This window comes from Ranitomeya variabilis, chromosome 5 (assembly GCF_051348905.1).
Source record: "Ranitomeya variabilis isolate aRanVar5 chromosome 5, aRanVar5.hap1, whole genome shotgun sequence".
NCBI classification, from domain to species: Eukaryota; Metazoa; Chordata; class Amphibia; order Anura; family Dendrobatidae; genus Ranitomeya; species Ranitomeya variabilis.
The window spans coordinates 191,063,555-191,081,259 of record NC_135236.1 but is presented as its reverse complement, the minus strand read 5'-3'; the positions used below and the strand labels follow the sequence as shown (position 1 = coordinate 191,081,259).

General features: G+C 44.1%; 1 protein-coding gene across 3 annotated transcripts in view; it reads left to right on the top strand.

The window, feature by feature from the left end:
- LOC143775481 (high affinity cAMP-specific and IBMX-insensitive 3',5'-cyclic phosphodiesterase 8A-like) overlaps nt 1-17,705 on the top strand; it is a 534,058-nt gene that overhangs the window by 117,209 nt on the left and 399,144 nt on the right. The gene's annotated exons all lie outside the window — the stretch shown is intronic.

Below are 17,705 nucleotides of genomic sequence, written 5' to 3'. Positions count from 1 at the left end.
GGGTCTGAAGGAGAGGAAACTCTCCTTCAGGCCCTGGGATCCATATTCATGTATAAAATAAAGAATAAAAATAAAAAATATTGATATACTCACCCCTCTGACGGCCCCGGCTCTCACCGGTCCAAGCGTCTGCCTCCGTTCCCTAAGAATGCAGAGTGAAGGACCTTGGATGACGTCGCGGCTTGTGATTGGTCGCGTGACCGCTCATGTGACCGCTCACGCGACCAATCACAAGCCGCGACGTCATCGCAGGCCCTACACTCATTCTTAGGAACGGAGGCTGCCGGTTACATCGCTAAGGTCCAGGGGCCGCCGGAGGGGTGAGTATATCAATATTTTTTATTTTTATTACTTATTTTTTACATGAATATGGATCCCAGGGCCTGAAGGAGAGTCTCCTATCCTCCAGACCCTGGGAACCATACGCACCGCACACTTCCGATTCCGATTTCCGATATCACAAAAATATTGGAACTCGGTATCGGAATTCCGATACAGCAAATATCGGCCGATACCCGATACTTGCAGTATCGGAATGCTCAACACTAATGGTGACGTCAACCCCATATGATCCCTCAATTGTGACCCCCACACTGCCTTCCATGCAGTATAATGAGCCTACATACAATATATTGGCCCCACACCTCACCACAATATATAATGGCCCCCACACAGCCCTCCACACAGTATTATGGACCCCATACAAACCTTCACACTGTATAATTGCTTGGATACAGCGTAATGCACCCCATAGTCCTCCGTATACACCATAGTCCTCTGTATAGTATAATGCATTCTATAGTCCTTTGCATAGTATAATGCACCCCATAGTCCTGTGTATAGTATAACGTAATCCATAGTCCATACAATATATAGCACAACCCATATTCCTCTGTATAGTATAATGCACCTCATAGTCTATACAGTATATTGCACACCATAGTCCTCTGAATAGTATAATGCACCCCATAGTCCATACAATTTATAGCACAGCCCATGTTCCTCTGTATAGTATAAAGCACCTCATAGTCCATTTAGTATAATGCACCCCATAGTCCTCTGTATAGTATAACACACCCCATAGTCCATACAATATGAAGCACAGTCCATATTCCTCTGTATAGTATAATGCACCTCATAGTCCATACGATATAATGTATCCCATAGTCCTTTGTATAGTTCAATTTACCCCATGCTCCTCCATACAGTATTGTAGGCACCACAGTGTTCTACAAAAAATACAATACTCACCTCTCCTTGTCATTCTCCGGCCTCTGCAGCGAGTTCTGTGAATCTCAGCATAGCGGGCGCCATGTAGTGACATCATCGCGCCTGCCTCACTGAGATATCAGACGCTGAGGATGAATGATGGGGGAAGAAGCGTCAGCTGACACTCCCTCCTTCATCATTATTTTCAACAGTTGCGATGAAGAGTGGGGGGCCTGGTGATGCTCACGGGCCCTATAGCGGCAGTTTAAATAATTTTAACCAGAGAGTTTAATTGTATCAGCGTGCTGCACATGCTGATATGGTTAAGAATAGCATAGCTCCATGTGGCCCCTCAGAGTGAGGGGCCCGGGGCGGCCACAACCTCTGCTCCCCCAATAACTATGCTACTGTCGATAATGCAACAAGTCAGTGCATTCCTAGCTTGACCAGTAACTGATTTAGAAATATAATTGGTCACAGAAACAATACAATAAAGTTCTAATAAGAAAAAAATGTACAATGCATTGACTGGCTGTTTGTCTCCCGACCCGAGTGTGACAGGTTCATATACGGTATGTGTATGAGGCTTGTAGTATTGTAGTCTGCGCTCGGTCCAATTTGCACGGATGCCTGAAGCAGGCATTATTGTATTAAACTGATGAATACAACACAGATACATGCAGTGGGTACAGAAATTATTCAGACCCCTTTAAATTTTTCACTCTTTGTTTCATTGCATTTGGTAAATTCAAAAAAGTTCATTTTTTTCTCAATAATGTACACTCTGCACCCCATCTTGACTGAAAAAAAACAGAAATGTAGTAATTTTTGAAAATGTATTTAAAAAAACCTGAAATATCACATGGTCATAAGTATTCAGACCCTTTGCTCAGTATTGAGTAGAAGCACTTTTTTGAGCTAGTACAGCCATGAGTCTTCTTGGGAATGATGCAACAAGTTTTTCACACCTGGATTTGGGGATCCTCTGCCATTCTTCCTTGCAGATCCTCTCAAGTTCCATCAGGTTGGATGGTGAACGTTGGTGGACAGCCATTTTCAGGTCCTCTCCAGAGATGCTCAATTGGGTTTAGGTCAGGGCTCTGGCTGGGCCAGTCAAGAACGGTCACAGAGTTGTTCTGGAGCCACTCCTTTGTTATTTTAGCTGTGTGCTTAGCGTCATTGTCTTGTTGGAAGGTGAACCTTCGGCCAAGTCTGAGGTCCAGAGCACTCTGGAAGAGGTTTTCATCCAGGATATCTCTGTACTTGGCCGCATTCATATTTCCTTAAATGACAACCAGTCGTCCTGTCCCTGCAGCAGAAAAACGCCCGCATAGCATGATGATGCCACCACCATGTTTCACTGTTGGGATTGTTTTGGGCAGGTGATGAGCAGTGCCTGGTTTTCTCCACACATACCCTTTAAAATTATCACCAAAAAGGTCTGTCTTCATCTCATCAGACCAGAGAATCTTATTTCTCATAGTCTGAGGGTATGTGCACACGTTGCAGAATGGTGTACGGATTTTTCAACACTGATTTTTGGTAAATCCGCAGGAAATCCACACTGCGGATTTACTGTGGAATTACCACAGCTTTACCACAGTTTTCTGTGCGGATTCCACCAGCGGTTTTACACCTGCGTATTCCTATTGAGGAGCAGGGGTACACCGCTGCGGAATCCGCACAAAGAATTGACATGCTGCGAAAAAAACAATGCTGCGTTTCCACAGCATGTGCACTGCGGATTTTGTTTTCCATAGGTTTACATGGTACTGTAAACTCATGGAAAACTGCTGCGAATCTGAAGCGGCAAATCAGCTGCGGATCCACAGCAAAATCCACAGCATGTGCACATACCCTGTGAGTCCTTCATGTGTTTTTAGCAAACTCTATGCAGGCTTTCATATGTCTTGCACTGAGGAGAGGCTTCCGTCCGGCCACTCTGCCATAAAGACCCGACTGGTGGAGGGCTGCAGTGATAGTTGGCTTTGTGTAACTTTCTCCCATCTCCCTACTGCATCTCTGGAGCTCCGCCACAGTGATCTTGGGGTTCTTCTTTACCTCTCACCAAGGCTCTTCTCCCACGATTGCTCAGTTTGGCTGGACGGCCAGGTCCAGAAAGACTTGTGGTGGTCCCAAACTTCTTCCATGTAAGGATTATGGAGGCCACTGTGCTCTTAGGAACCATGAGTACTGCAGAAATTCTTTTGTAACCTTGGCCAGATTTGTGCTTTGCCACAATTTTGTCTCTGAGCTCCTTGGCCAGTTCCTTTGACTTCATGATTCTCATATGGTCTGACACGCACTGTGATCTGTGAGGCCTTATATAGACAGGTGTGTGGGGTACCCCGAAACACAGTGTCTGCAAATTGAAATCTGGTTTGGCTCTTATCCTAAGTCATGTGATAAGGCTCATTAAAGGGTCGACATTGACTGTTAGGATTGCTACTTTCAATAGGTGGCACTAGAGTTCTAGCCCTCTTCCTCTCTGAAGAGACAATTTGCATATTTCCCAGAGGAGCATTGCGGCTTTAAGTCTCCTCATCTCGACATGCTTAACATGTCACTCTCCGCAAGGAGAAATGATACTTCTTGGATCCTGATTAATAATTATAATTTATTTCTATAGCGCCAACATATTCCGCAGCACTTTACATTTTAGAGGGGACTTGTACAGACAATAGACAATACAGCATAACAGTAAACACATAGATCAAAACAGATACCAAGAGGAATGAGGGCCCTGCTCGCACGATTACAATCTATGAATTGCACATGGATTGCATCTGTGTGCTGTCCTTGATTTTCACAGACTTATAGACTTGTTTGGGTAATTTTTGACCAATGACGCAGATCAAAAACAGACATATCTCCACGATTGTGTTTGGACCAAAAAGACCTAATTTAGACTTTCATTTTTCACGTAAGCGTTCTGTAGGGAATTTTCACAGATAGAACAAGTATTTGTTGTAACTTATAGAGCTGTTTATAGGTCTGTGTTTTATTACGGACCGCGTGCCATCTGAAAATCATGGAGACGCCCATTGATCCGAGTCACAGATCACAATTACCCATATAAGTCTATTGTTCTGTGAAGAATTACTAACGGCGCACAGATGGCACCAGTGTGCAGTCCCTGGGCTGTTTGTAATGTATCATAGCTAGTAGAATTTTTGCAATATATTTATTTTTTTATTCATACAAGAAATTCACTGATAAAACACTGATGGTAAACACTGACGCACTGACCAAACACAGATGAAAATCGGATAAAAAAAAACAACTTCAAATTCCAACTTTTTTTTGTTAGTACCAGAAAAATCACTGACGTTTGAATGTGAAATGTTATCATTCCTATGCTATAAGCTAATCTGTACTGTATACATGTTCTGTCTCATGAAACATGTCCAGATTATGTATCAGGTCGGCATCTTGAAGGGTTGCACAGTGTCAGAGGCTCCATGCAGGCTTACTTCTTGTTTTCACTATTTTCCCCTCACTGCTCTGAGCCTTGTAATTGTTCCTTTTCGCCAGAGTCACCCAAGGTCAAGCTGTACCTGCTAGAGATGAATTGCAAACATGCAGAGCAACATCATGTGACTTCACCCTGCCCCTGTTTTTTCAATCCTCTTTCTTTCCCTATTTAGAGCCTGGTAGAGCATGGAAAAGCTTACATAGCAGCTAAGTACAACTTTCTTCTGAGTGGCTGAAGAAGACTAGTGGGTGCTTAGTGCATTATTATATAAAATGGGGAAAATAAGTATTTGATACACTGCCAATTTTGCAAGTTTTCCCACCTACAAATAATGGAGAGGTCTGTAATTTTTATCGTAGGTACACTGAGAGACAGAATCTAAAAGAAAATCACATGGTATGATTTTTAAATAATTAATGAGCATTTTATTGCATGCAACAAGTAATTGATACAATAGAAAAACAGCTTAATATTAACTTAATATTTGGTACAGAAACCTTTGTATGCAATCACAGAAGTCAGACGTTTCCTGTAGTTCTTGACCAAGTTTGCACACACTGCAGCAGGGATTTTCTCCCATTCCTCCACGCTGTCACTGGGCAACATTGAGTTTCAGTTCCCTTCAAAGATTTTGTATTGGGTTCATGTCTGGACTCTTGCTAGGACACTCAAGGACCTTCAAATGTGTCTTACGGAGCTACTCCTTAGTTGCCCTGCTGTGTGTTTCTGGTCATTGTCATGTTGGAAGACCCAGCCACTACCCATCTTCAATGCTCTTACTGAGGGAAGGAGGTTGTTGGACAGATATTGGGATACATGACCCCATCCATCCTCCTTTCAATACAGTGCAGTCATTCTGTCCCCTTTGCAGAAAAGCACCCCAAAGTAGGATGTTTCCCCCACCATTCTTCACGGTTGGGATGGTGTTCTTGGGGTTGTACTTATCCTTCTTCTTCCTCCAAGCATGGCGAGTGGAGTTGTGACCAAAAAGTTATATTTCGGTCTCATCTGACCACATGACCTTCTCCCATGCCTCCTCTGGATCATCCAGTGGTCATTGGCGAATTTCAAACGGGCCTGGACATGTGCTGGCGTGAGCAGGGGGACCTTACGTGCCCTGCAGGATTTTAATCCTTGACAATGTAGTGTGTTACTAACCGTTAATGTTTGATACTGTGGTCCCAGCTCTTCAGGTCATTGGCCAGATCCTCCTTTGTAGTTCTGGGCTGATTCCTGACACTTCTCAGAATCATCGTTACCCCACAAGGCAAGATCTTGCATGGAGCCCCAGACTGAGGTAATTGACAGTCATCTTGTGTTTTTTCCATTTTCTAATAATTGTGCCAACAGTTGTTGCCTTCTCATCAAGCTGCTTGCCTATTGTCCTGTAGCCCATCTCTGCCTTGTGCAGATCTACAATTTTGTCCCTGGTATCCTTAGACAGCTCTTTGGTCTTGGCCATGGTGGAGAGGTTGGAGTGTGATTGATTGTGTGGACAGGTGTCTTTTATACAGGTAACGAGTTCAAACAGCTGCAATTAATACAGGTTATGAGTGTAGAGTAGAAGGGCTTCCTAAAGAAAAACTATCAGGTTTGTGAGAGCCAGAATTCTTGCTGGTTGGTTGGTGATCAAATACTTATGTCATGCAATAAAATGCAATTTAATTATTTAAAAATCATACAATATGATTTTCTGGATTTATTTTTAGATTCTGTCTCTCACAGGTGAAGTGTACCTACGAGACAAATTACAGACCTCTCCATTCTTTGTAGGTGGGAAAACTTGAAAAATCATCAGTGTGTCAAATAATTATTTCCCCACTATAAGGGTAAAAATTACACATACATTACTTATTTCTCAAAGAGAAAACATATTAATGCAAATATGCAAACATATTAATGCTTATTCAATTAAAAATGTTAGGAAAAAAGCATAACACCATGGAATCAATGGTGCTATATAAATAAATAATAATAATAATAATAACACAGGAGTGTACATACCTTATGTGTTGCCTGAGCAGCTGCAGGGGGACCACAGACACCTTCAATGTAGCTAGATAATTTTCTAAGCAATTGTTACATACAGTATAGGCACTGTGGTAAATCGGCTCACTCAGCTGCACACTGAGGTAGACTCCGGAAAGCTGTCTCTTTAAATCTCTGAATGGTTTATTAAAGATGCTGCATAAGCCAAAACATAACATACAGCACAGTCCCTGCTGTCTCAGGGGTCCACAGCTCAGGAAAACAAACATAGGGTAAGTTCACACTGGGCGTTTTTGCTGCTTTTTTTCTGCTGCTTTTTTTCTGCAGCAAAACCTGATTTCTTGGCAGGAAAGAAGCTGCAGCAAAAACGCAGGTTTTGGTGCGTTTTTGGTGCATTTTTTTGTTGCGGTTTTGGTGCGTTTTTTTGGTGGGTGTGTTTCTTAGGCTAACTTGTGTCTCTTTGTGCATAGCGCCCCCATGACTTTTCTGCGGAAAAAACGCTGCAAAAAATGATTCCTGCGTTTTTGCAGCGTTTTTTCAACACCCATTCAAGCCAATGGGTGAAAAACACTGCAAAAATGCTGAAAGAAGTGACGTGCTCTTTGTCCAGAAAAAGCAGCAAAGCACAAAATCCTGATGACACAAAAAAAACAATGTGTGTGCGTGAGATTTCTGAAATCTCATAGGCTTTGCTGGTACTGTAAAAAGCAGCTGAAAATTAGCGTAAAAAAACGCAGCAAAAACGCCCTGTGTCAATTTACCCATACACTGGTTCCTCTCTCCAGGCCTACCGAACACAGAATGACTCAGAAGGCTGAATCATTATCCTTCTAAACCTCACCCTGGGGAGGAGATATGGTGAACAGCCTCCCAGCCACTGTTCAGCTGTCCCTTAAAATGGCCGGTTAACCCCTCTCAGCACTTAGTATGCTGGTGCAAACTTCCAGGTTTCAAATCACTGAAGCGAATAGCCTCAGTGAAACTTATCTCCCCCCCCCCCAGTACTTTGCCAATGACTTTGTCACAGCACTTTATGTACGCATGTACACGTGGCACACACATGTACAGTATATAACAATACATATGTTGATATTATGCACAAAGGTACATATTAATAGAGAGAGATGCAGCTGTTTGGTGCAAAGTTTGTAATTTAACTTCTGTACTGAATGAAACTTTGCATTTTGTGTAGACTCCCAAAAGTATATTTTTGTTGTCACCATCTCACAACAATACCTATAACAGTGATAACATAATGGGTTTACTCTATTATGCCTATTGTTAGGACTATAAGAGGACCAAATATGTCTGTTATTTACTGGGTTGTAATATCCATTTAAAAAGTATTGAAAACTTGAATTGTTATTTAGTAACCAGCTTTTTTTTAAACCAGTAACATACCTGCAGATATATTGATACAATTAAATGTATCTCTATGTACCAGTACATCATACCTATAAAGAAAAATACTATTTAGATTTTTCAGCTGAGAAAATGATCTTAAATGTAACAGAGCATTTTGTGGCTCACTGTTAATGTCTCTGCCTTCTAGGTTAGGGGTCGATTGTATCCTGGGTAACACCTGTTATCAAAAAAATTGAAAACATCTACAGAACATTGTCTAAACGGGGAGAACCATCCTCTGTATTTACATAAAATGTGTACTGTGACTGGAATAAACTTCAAGAGAGCCTGTCAGCATGTTTTTGTAATGTAAAGACATGGCTGTAATACTAATGAATTGTAAAAAAAAATGTTAAATTGTGATTAAATAAGAACCACAAAGGAGATTTATTCACCAAAGTTATAAATGTAATCACTATTACAATGCAATTACAGTCTTTAAATTCCAATACAAAATGATGCTGAAGGGTGCTCTTTAAGCATTGGCACGTCAGAATCATTGGCCCCCCAGGAACTAGACCGGCTTTATATACAGTATGTCCTCATATTCTGGGATTGATCAGGGATCTGCTGTTTATTTGCCTGCACAAGGAGGGATGTATGCCATATTAATGAAAGGATTGCGTCGTATTGATTATTATTTTTGATTTATAAAGTGATGCTCTGTTGACCCAATTTTGATGAAAGTGCAGTGGCATACTGTAGTGGCCCGCAGAGAAAGGTAAAATTTACAATACCAAGTAGGGTTATCCCTTGTAGTGCTAACCACATTGACACATATCCAGCGTCAGACTGGAGCACCTTGGGCCCACCAGAGAAAACATTCTTGGGGCCCACTATGTAGCTACATAGAAATAAATACAAGACCACCAATTATGCGGTAAAACGCGCAAATATCAGGGTATAATATAAGGTAGTACATCTTAATTATGTAGCAGGGATTCGGGTAGCCCCCCTCATAGAATATAAAGTAGCCCCCTCATAGAGTACAATGCAGCCCCCTCATAGTATATAAAGTAGCCCCCTCATATAGTATAATGTAGCCCCCTCACAGAATATAATGCAGCCCTCATATAGTATAATGCAGCCCCCTCATAGAATATAATGCAGCCCCCCATAGAATATAATGTACCCCCCATAAAATATAATGCAACCAGCCTCATAGAGTATAATGCAACCCCCTCATAAGGTATAATGCAGCCCCCCATAGAATATAATGTAACCTCCTCATAGGGTAAAATGCAGCCCCCCAGAATATAATGTAGCCCCCTCAGAGTATAATGCAGACCCTCCATAGAATATAATGCAGACCCCCCTCATATAGTATAATGCAGCCCTCTACAGAATATAATGTAGCCCCCTCAGAGTATCATGCTTCCCCCCTGTTAGAGTATAATGTTGCCCCCCATCATAGGGTATAATGCAGCTCCACCCATAGGGTATAATGCAGCCCTCCCTCATAGGGTATAATACAAATAATAATAAAAATGCAGCCCCCCATAGGGTATAATGCAGCTTCCCCCATAGGGAATAATGCTGCCCCTTTATAGAATACAATGCAGCTCCCCCATAGGGAATAATGCTGCCCCCCTTATAGGGTACAATGCAGCTCCCCCTTAGGGAATAATGCTGCCCCCCCATAGGGCATAGTGTAGCTCCCCTATAGGGAATAAGGCTACTCCCCTCATACGGTACAATGCATCTCCCCATAGGGTATAATGCTGCCCCCATAGGGTATAATGTATCTCCCCATAGGGAATAATGCTGCCCCCTCATAGGGTATAATGTAGCTCCCCCATAGGGAATACTGCTGCCCCCCATAAGGTATAATGTAGCCCCCCATAGGGAATAATGCTGCCCCCCTCATAGGGTACAATGCTGCTCCCTCATAGGGTACAATGCAGCTCCCCATAGGGTATAATGTTGCCCCCCATAGGGTATAATGTATCTCCCCCATGCGGAATAATGCTGCCCCCTCGTAGGGAATAATGCTGCCCCCCTCATAGGGTATAATGCTGCCCAATAGGGAATAATCCTGCCCCCCTCATAGGGAATAATCCTGCCCCCCTCATAGGGTATAATGCTGCCCCCCCATAGGGTATAATGTAACTCCCCATATGGTATAATGCTGCCCCTCTATAGGGTACAATGCTGTCCCCCTCATAGGGAATAATGCTGCCTCAGACTCACTGATATATATATATATATAATTATATATATATAAAACACAATGCTCACCTCTCCTCCTCGCTCCCACGCTAATTCCAGGGGGAGATCCATGTCAGGAGCTGCGCTGCAGTCGACCTCGCACATGGCAGGTAAGCGATGAAGTGATGTCATCACGCACCCGCTGTGTGTCAGAGGCGAGGGGAATGATGGGAGACGAAGAGTCATCTGACGCTCTCTCCTCCATTAATGCGCACTCGTGGGTGGTGCTGGCAACGGGTCCCCCTGGCTTATGGTCCCATAGCGGCTGCGTGGGCTGGGGGCCCGAGGGAGAGGGATTGGGGTCCCTGGTCTGCAGACCCTTATAGCGGGCAGTGTTAGCTGCACTCGGCTGTGCTGGTTGCCTTGTGTGGGGTCAGGAGGTGCTTACAGTGTGGATGTAGCAGAGCCATGTGTGTACGAGGTGCATGGAGTGGAGCCGTGTGTGTATGAGGTGTATGGAGCGGAGCCGTGTGTGTGCGAGGTGTACAGAGCGGAGCCGTGTGTGTATGAGGTGTGCAGAGCGGAGCCGTGTGTATGAGGTGTATGGAGCGGAGACGTGTGTGTATGAGGTGTACAGAGTGGAGCCGTGTGTGTGCGAGGTGTACGGAGCGGAGCCTTGTGTGTGCGAGGTGTATGGAGCGGAGACGTGTGTATGAGGTGTACGGAGCGGAGCCATGTGTGTGCGAGGTGTATGGAGCGGAGACGTGTGTGCGAGGTGTATGGAGCGGAGCCGTGTGTGTATGAGGTGTACGGAGCGGAGCCGTGTGTGTATGAGGTGTATAGAGCGGAGCCGTGTGTGTGCGAGGTGTACGGAGCGGAACCTTGTGTGTGCGAGGTGTACGGAGCGGAGCCTTGTGTGTGCGAGGTGTACGGAGCGGAGCCTTGTGTGTATGAGGTGTACGGAGCGGAGCCGTGTGTGTATGAGGTGTACGGAGCGGAGCCGTGTGTGTATGAGGTGTACGGAGCGGAGCCGTGTGTGTATGAGGTGTACAGAGCGGAGCCGTGTGTGTATGAGGTGTACGGAGCGGAGCCGTGTGTGTATGAGGCGTACGGAGCAGAGCCGTGTGTATGAGGCGTATGGAGCGGAGCCGTGTGTATGAGGTGTATGGAGCGGAGCTGTGTGTGTATGAGGTGTATGGAGCGGAGTCGTGTGTATGAGGTGTACGGAGCGGAGCCGTGTGTGTATGAGGTGTACGGAGCGGAGCCGTGTCTGTATGAGGTGTACGGAGCGGAGCCGTGTGTGTATGAGGTGTATAGAGCGGAGCCGTGTGTGTATGAGGTGTACGGAGCGGAGCCGTGTGTGTATGAGGCGTACGGAGCAGAGCCGTGTGTATGAGGCGTACGGAGCGGAGCCGTGTGTATGAGGTGTATGGAGCGGAGCTGTGTGTGTATGAGGTGTACGGAGCGGAGTCGTGTGTATGAGGTGTACGGAGACGAGCCCTGTGTATGAGGTCTACAGAGCGGAGCTGTGTGTGTATGAGGTGTACGGAGCGGAGCCGTGTGTTTATGAGGTGTATGGAGCGGAGCCGTGTGTGTACGAGGTGTATGGAGCGGAGCCGTGTGTGCGAGGTGTATGGAGCGGAGCTGTGTGTGTATGAGGTGTACGGAGCGCAGTCGTGTGTATGAGGTGTACGGAGAGGAGCCATGTGTATGAGGTCTACAGAGCGGAGCCGTGTGTGCATGAGGTGTACGGAGCGGAGCAGTGTGTTTATGAGGTGTACAGAGCGGAGCCGTGTGTGTACGAGGTGTATGGAGCGGAGCCTTGTGTGTACGAGGTGTATGGAGCGGAGCCGTGTGTGTGCGAGGTGTATGGAGCGGAGCCGTGTGTGTGAGGTGTATGGAGCGGAGCCGTGTGTATATGAGGTGTATGGAGCGGAGCCGTGTGTGTGAGGTGTATGGAGCGGAGCCGTGTGTATATGAGGTGTATAGAGCGGAGCCGTGTGTGTGCGAGGTGTATGGAGCGGAGCCGTGTGTGTGCGAGGTGTATAGAGCGGAGCCGTGTGTGTGCGAGGTGTATGGAGCGGAGCCGTGTGTGTGCGAGGTGTATAGAGCGGAGCCGTGTGTGTGCGAGGTGTATGGAGCGGAGCCGTGTGTGTGCGAGGTGTACGGAGCGGAGCCGTGTGTGTATGAGGTGTACGGAGCGGAGCCGTGTGTGTATGAGGTGTACGGAGCAGAGCCGTGTGTATGAGGTGTACGGAGCGGAGCCGTGTGCATGAGGTGTATGGAGCGGAGCCGTGTGTATGAGGTGTATAGAGCGGAGCCGTGTGTGTATGAGGTGTACGGAGTGGAGCAGTGTGTGTATGAGGTGTACGGAGCGGAGCCGTGTGTATGAGGTGTACGGAGCGGAGCCGTGTGTGTATGAGGTGTATGGAGCGGAGCCGTGTGCGTATGAGGTGTATGGAGCGGAGCCGTGTGCGTATGAGGTGTATGGAGCAGAGCCGTGTGTGTATGAGGTGTATGGAGCGGAGCCATGTGTGTATGAGGTGTATGGAGCGGAGCTAAATGTGTATGGAGCAGAGCCGTGTGTGTATGAGATGTAAGGAGTGGAGCCGTGTGTGTATGAGGTGTACGGAGCGGAGCTAAATGTGTACGAGGTGTATGGAGCAGAGCTGAATGTGTACGAGGTGTATGGAGCGGAGCTGAATGTGTATGAGGTGTATGGAGCGGAGCTGAATGTGTACGGGGTGTATGGAGCGGAGCCGTGTGTGTATGAGGTGTATGGAGCGGAGCTAAATGTGTACGAGGTGTATGGAGTGGAGCGCGTGTGTACAGAGCGGAGCCGTGTGTGCAAAGTGTACGGAGCGCAGCCGTGTGTGTAGGAGTAGCTATGTGTGGCCATTATACGGTACGAAGTATCATGTGCCGCCAATATACAGTATGGAGCATCATGTGCGGTCATTATAGAGTATGGAGCATCATGTGCGGTCATTATACAGTATGGAGCATCATGTGCGGTCATTATACAGTATGGAGCACCATGTGTGGTCATTATACAGTATGGAGCATCATGTGGGGTCATTATACAGTCTGGAGCATCATGTGGGGCCATTATACAGTATGGAGCATCATGTGCAGCCAATATAAAGTATGGAGCATCATGTGCAGTCATTATACAGTAGGGAGCATCATGTGCAGTCATTATACAGTATGGAGCACCATGTGCGGTCATTATGCAGTATGGAGCATCATGTGTGGTCATTATACAGTATGGAGCATCATGTGCGGTCATTATACAGTATGGAGCATCATGTGTGGCCATTATACAGCATGGAGCACTGTGTGGCCATATTTTTTCGTTCATAATTATTGTATATGAAACAGTGTGATCAGCAGTGCTAAATGGGTGTGGTTGAGACATGGATATGGGTGTAACTAGTTATGAATGGGTGTGGTCAGATGCGTGGCCTAAAATTTGCCGCGACGCATGTTGCGCGCCGCAAACTTTGTCCCTCTTTCCCATCTTCAAAAGTTGGGAGGTATGATGTAACTACCATGTCATTTTACATGTTCAGTTTCTTAATAGACAGGATATGTATGTACTGCATCAAGTAGCATTTCTTTGTGTAAACAAAATTGGGGGGATTGATATAGAGAGTTAGCTTGATGCTGCCGGACCACAATGTGGCTGGCAGCTGTATCGTACAACCTTGGACTGAGCAAGTTCTTTTTGTGACTCACATAGACTAGAACAGAGAAAGATATCTCCCTACCCTTCCGTACGGGATTCTGGGGACTCTCATTTTCTAAATAGATGAGAATATTTAGATATTTATCCACAATACATGCCATAATATATGACATGGAAATGCCCCTTTATATTACACTTAACATACAGTTGATATGCAGTTGAACCCAGAAGTTTACATACACTATATAAAATGACACATATGCTTGTTTTTCTCAATATCTGACATAAAATCAGAATAAATCTTTCCCGTTTTAGGTAATTTAGGATTACCATAACACAGGTCTACAAAAAAATATTTTTTCTAATCATCGCAGGTGACTTTGTACTTTTCTGAATTATCTTTTTGTCCTGATTTCAAAAATGTATATAGTTTTTCTGTAGCACGTATAGTTTCCATGGAGTAGCATCATTATTGTTATAAGGTATAGGAAATATACTGGTGACTTTAAGAAAACAGTAATCTACATATCAGAAAAAAAATGCTTCACCTTACAAAATAGTTTTTATTGAACCAAAATAATTTCACATGCAAAATAGAAATCAAAATAAGAGCAGAAATTAAAAGTGCTTGACATTAGACTGTCGTATGATTTTTGAGGGTTGTCCCTATATAACATCCAACAGTAATCTGCCATCATTAAGTCATTCCAAAAACCGTGGTAGTGGTGTTCCATTACTTTAATGTCCTGGTGAAACCGCTCGTCTTGTTCATCACTTACATCCCCAAGATTTTGAAGGAAGAAATCTAAATGTGAAGGCAAAAAGTGCATTTTCAGAGACATGCTACATCCAAGATACTGGTATGCATTTCGGCTACGTTCACATTTGCGTTCGGCGCCGCAGTGTCGGGCGCTGCAGCGTCGCCGCATGCATCATGCACCCCTATATTTAACATGGGGGCGCATGGACATGCGTTGCATTTGCGTTTTGTGACGCATGCGTCGCTGTGGTGCATGCGTCAGGGCGCAGAGAACGCAGCAAGTTGCAGTTTTTTCTGCGCCCAAAACCATGCAAAAGTGGACGCATGTGTCAAAAAACGCTGCGTTGTGCATGCGTTCACATTTGCATTGTGCGTTGCGTCGCCGACGCTGCGGCGCACAATGCAAATGTGAACGTAGCCTTAGCAGTTCCTTAACACCTTCAACATATTCTGGATATTGTTGTTTTCCTAAGAAGTTTTCACAGATCCACTTGAAGCTTTTCCAAGATTTCAATTCCATATCATTTGCAGTTCCTTCAAACACATCATCTCTCATAAGCTCTCTGATCTGAGGACCAACAAATACCCCTTCCTTCAGTTTTGCAGGTGAAATGCTGGAGAATTTCTGTGAAATGTACTGGAACCCTTGAGAATTTGTCTTTGCCATGGCTTTCACAAAGTGTTTAATCAATCCCAACTTTATATGTAGTGGAGGATGAAAGATTTTTGTTGGAGCAACTAAAGGATTATGCTGAACATTGTCTCTACCTGGAGCATAGATATGTCCCCAATCATGACGAACATAATGCTCTACTGTATTTCTACTGTCCCATAAACACAAGAAGCAATATTTTGTGAAACCACCTTGCATTCCCATTAGCAGACCAATCACTTTCAAATCTCCACAGGTATTCCATTGATGAAGCTTATATTGTATAGCTTCCAAAAGAAATGACAGATCTTCATAACTTTACTTTAGATGACATGAGTGAGCAATAGGGATTGATGGTTTCATATTTCCATTGTGAAGCAACACTGCTTTCAAACTTCTCTGGGATGAGTCAATAAACAATCACCAATCTGCAGCAAAATACTCTTGATTCAGTTCTTCAAAGAGGCCATTCATATTGTTACAGTACACCCATCAACTGTGAAAAATTGTGTTAAAGTGATACTTCTGTTTCGGTAATAACACACTTTGACATCATCATGAAGAAGATTCTTCTGTTTCAACCTGGATGCAAGAAGTTCAGCTTTATGTTTTGACAATGAAAGGTCTCTGATGAGATCATTTAATTCATGTTGAGTAAAGTGTTCTGGATGCTTGGCTGCTCCATCAGGTACATACTCATCTTGAATTGAGGTCTCCATGTCTTCACCAGTAGCTTCAGCTCCATAATCTTCAGATTCTACTTCATTTTCATTTTCATCCAATCCAGACAACGGTGGTACAGGAACTGGCAAGGTACCATCATGTGGAACTGGCCTAATCGCAGATTCAAGTTCAGGGTAATTAATGTTATGTTTGTTCTTTGTAGAAAAGCCCTTCAGTTTGAAAAAAAAAAAAGTAGCAGTCATCACTATGATTTTTGGGTTTTCTCCAAATCATGGGAACAGCAAATGGCATAGCCACTTTCCTCATATTCAACCAGTCACGAAGACCATTTGAACAACTTGAGCATATCACATGAGGGGCCCAGTTTTTGTCTTGATCACCAAGCCGTCACTTAAAGTACATCTGGTACATCTTTTTAATATCATGAGTGATTGAACATACTTGGCCTTTTGGTGTAAAAGAACCACACACATAGGAAAATCTGTTTGGATGATTGATACACTGTCGGGGCATTTTTCTTCTTTAAATCAGATCAAACAGTAGAGTAAATTTAGTTCAATGGTGGTGAGTTTGAACTCAATAAAATATGTGATGATGAGCCGACTGAATATATATAAATATCTCCCCAGAGATGACAGAGGCAGCTTGTATTTAGAACTGATTTTACTGGAGGTAATCTGGTAGGTAACTATATACAGTTGTGAGGTAAACGGGTCAGCCTATTCCTTATAGATGAACATTTGCAGACAGGCAGTTTCTCAGTGTGATATTGGCTGCTTTCAGGTTCTCTCTCTGCGGAGACCCTCACTCAGTTACACCTCAGTGGCTGAGCTGTTTTCTTCCCTCTGAGGCGACTCTCCCTCATAGAAATGCAGTGAAAATCCTCTCCCAATGGCGGCTGTACACTGCCTTCCCTTCTATCTCCCCGTGGCAGGGCTCAGATCCCTGTAGAGGCCTGTCTCCTGTCAGTCTCACATACCAGTCCTTGCTGTCATCACCATCCTTTTCTGACTGACTCAAATATTACCGCCTCATAACAGTTAGCTCCTCCCCATAACATGTGACTTTCTGAGTAGTCATTGGTTGACTGCACTGTCAATACTCCTTCCCATAAAACTCACTAAAACCTGTACTGATGATGTCTCTGTAAGAAAATTCACAATTAAGACAAGCAAAGAAATGGGAATAACATAGGAAAAACCACATAGATTGAAAATGCAGAAATAAAGTAATAACAAAAATACTTCTATCTCAGAAACTTTGTGATAGAGCAAAACTAAGCACATCGAACTCCATAAAACAGACATATTACCTTTGCTCATGATTTTTTTGTGTTGACCAGTGATAATTATTAATATTTGCCAAATGCCAGAATAATGAGAGAGAGAGAGAATGTTTTAAGACATTTTTATTACTTACTGCAAAGTCAGAAGTTTCCATACATTTAATTAGTATTTGTTAACAATTGCCCTTAAACTGAATGACTTGGGTCAATTGTTTGGGATATCCTTCCACAAGCTTCTTACAATAGTTGGTTGGAATTTGGGCCCAACTGGTATAACAAAAGAGAGAAAACTGGTATAACAATCCAGGTTTGAAGTTCGCCTTGCTTGCACCTGACTTTTCAGCTTTGCCCATACATTTTCAATAGGATTGAGATCAGGGCTTTGTGATGGTCACTCCAAAACATTGACTT